We start from the raw sequence: 2533 nt of genomic DNA, 5'->3' as shown, positions 1-2533 counted from the left end.
TACGGTGGTGTGTGCGCCGGGGGTGGGTTTTAGAATTTAAAAAAAAAAAAAAAAAAAAAAAAAAAAAAAAAGAGTGCAGCGTCCCTTCTGTTCTGCTACAGCACGTTATTTAAAACAATGCAGCCACTACAGTATACTTAAAACCTATATTGTCAATCTGGGGCTTGACTGCAGAGATGGTGCCAGGCATGGCTCAGCTCAGAGGATTGTTGACTGAAAGAATAGATAATGCCTCTTTGTTCCCACTACTTGGGCAGTGCAGCTGTGGGGACTGCACCAAGTTATTTAACATCTCCATCCCTTCCCCATAAGTGGCAGACATGTTTTAGTCTAGAGACTGTCCTTCCTATATGACCCAAAGGCCTAACCAAGTGTGGGACCACCCCTCATATGGACTCAGGGAACTCTGGCCATTCACACATAAAGGTGCTTGTAGGTTTTTTTTCAGGCTATGAAACCAGAAGGCAACCTGGGTTTGAGTCCCAGCTCTTGCTGCTAGCTGAGGAGCGGGGGTTCCTGGGCAAGTTTTTTTTTCTTTTTGTGGGGGGCCTTGGTTTTCTGGTCTGTGGTATGAGGTGACACAGGTAAAGCACTTGGAACTGTGCTAAGCACATAATAAGTACTCAATAATGATACATTGTTGGGCCCAGGATTTAGCTCAGTGGTGCCACTGCCTTGTCTCACAAGCTGCAAGGACCAGAGTTCAAACCCTGACAACAACAACAACAAAAAACAAAAAAAGATGATCCATTGTTACTTGCAGCAGGAAGTTTAGGGAGAGATTTCAGGCAGATTCAGGTCACCTGAATGATACATTCCCCTTCTTACAATTTGTAGTTTTGAAGGGCTCCAGAACATCCACTCCCAGTTTCAGATCCCCCACCTGCTCTCAGTCTGACGCATCCAAGCCAGGGCTTTTGCATGAGTTACATGCCAGCTCCATCCCTAAAGTCTGGGTTCAAATTTGCAATGCTCTTGCCTCAGTCTCTCAAGTGCTGGAATTACTGGTGTGTGCTACTGCAACAGCTCAGGTTTCACTCAGCTTTTGGGTCAGGGAGAACCAACTGTAAGGGATTACAAACTGGCAGCCACGTGGAGCCTGTGGACTTAAAGTTCACATTACGACTGCACATTTGAAAATATCTGTATGTCCAGCTTTTCTGGGAAGATGCAGCTAGGCTGGGATCTCATTTTTATGTGGAGGAACTTGGTTCCCATGTTATGGAACAGCATCTGGGTGAGGCACCCCAGAGGCCAATCAAGATACACCACGCTTCTGTGCTGCTGCCAGCTAGGATAAGAGCAAAGAGGCATCAGGAGGGAGGGTCTCCAGGCAGCTGCTCACCTGCCCTGCAGTCGTCACCCTCTGTGCCCTTGACCTCAGCAACCCAGGGACGCTCCTGCTGGAGGACCCAAGGTGGGTGGAGATTGTTCAATCCTGCCCATCTGGACTTCTTCAGCATCAGTCCTTGCCCTCCCTGTCTTCTCCCACATTAATCCTGAAACCCTAGATAGGACTGCAGACTTTTCTCCCACCAACCTGGGAAGAAAGCAGCCTACTCACCTGCATCCCTCCTCAGTCATGAGATCATGGCCAGCCTCATCAGCCTGCCAGGTAGGCGGCAGTCCCCACGTCCCCCAAATGCCAGGAGGTCCCTTGAGCATAGTGTACCACATGAAACACTTAATGCTCAATACATTCTGATCCCCCCTCCCCGTTCCCCAAACGGGCTTGTACCCAAGACATTCTCAATGAGCTACAACCCCCGCCCCCGCCCCCCCCCGTGCCCACCTTTCAATTTTGAGACAGGGCTTAAGTCCCTAAGTTGCCCAGACTATATTTGAATTTTTCGATCCTCCTGCCTCAGCCTCCCGGGGTGCTGGGATCACAGGCGTGCAACACCACACCCGACTCCAGTAATACATTTTTAGAGACCTGAACTGCCAGTCCGTTCACAATTCTTCATAGTTTCCCGTGCGCTGCAGAATAAAGTCTCTTTGCAAATGCGAACGTGCTCCTCGGTCCAGGGCAAATCCAGCCGCTTGCCCGTTAGGTGCCTGCTCCTCTCCGCCAGCTCCCGGTTCCCCACCTGGAATGTCGTCCCCGCCTGTGCCGCCGGGGCTTCCGGTCCGCTGCAGCCGAGGCCGGGCGCCTGTCCTCCCGAGGCCCGAGCTCACACAGCGCTCTGACAGTGCGAAGCTTCCCTTCCGAGGGCTGCCGAGCGTCGGAGGCGGCTCCAGGGGGAGCTGCGGAGCGGAGGGGACCCCAGGCGTCAGAGCTTTCCGGAACCCCCAGCACCGGCCCGGCCAGCCCCCCAGGAGCCGGGGCTGAATCTGCAGAGTGAGGCCGGCTGTCACCCGAGGCCACCGCAAGAGAAGGCAAGACGCGTCCCCAGTTCTCGGACAAAGCGCCGCAGAGGCTCGTTAACCGAGCCCCGTACCCTGGAAAAACGGGCCCGCGGGAGGCCGTGACCCGGACTGGGCCTGCGGTGACGGAGCGCGCTCAGGTCGGGACTTTAGCCTCCCGTCTGGG

At 53.6% G+C, this 2533-nt stretch overlaps 1 protein-coding gene across 2 annotated transcripts in view; it reads left to right on the top strand.

Annotated features, from left to right (window-relative positions):
- The first annotated feature begins 2214 nt into the window (after window positions 1–2214).
- Window positions 2215–2533, top strand: part of Cpeb1 (cytoplasmic polyadenylation element binding protein 1) — an 80694-nt gene continuing 80375 nt past the window's right edge. The window contains exon 1 of one of the 2 annotated variants that reach the window (XM_010621150.3): window positions 2215–2379. The gene's annotated coding sequence lies outside the window, so the exon portion shown is untranslated. Of the gene's footprint in view, window positions 2508–2533 lie in introns of both variants that reach the window. The other variant, XM_010621152.2, reaches the window with a different exon arrangement.

Source organism: Fukomys damarensis, unplaced genomic scaffold, assembly GCF_012274545.1.
Source record: "Fukomys damarensis isolate Sample0158 unplaced genomic scaffold, DMR_v1.0_HiC HiC_scaffold_7, whole genome shotgun sequence".
Lineage (NCBI taxonomy): Eukaryota > Metazoa > Chordata > Mammalia > Rodentia > Bathyergidae > Fukomys > Fukomys damarensis.
The sequence above is the reverse complement of the archived record's forward strand: the minus strand, read 5'-3'. Positions and strand labels throughout refer to the sequence as shown.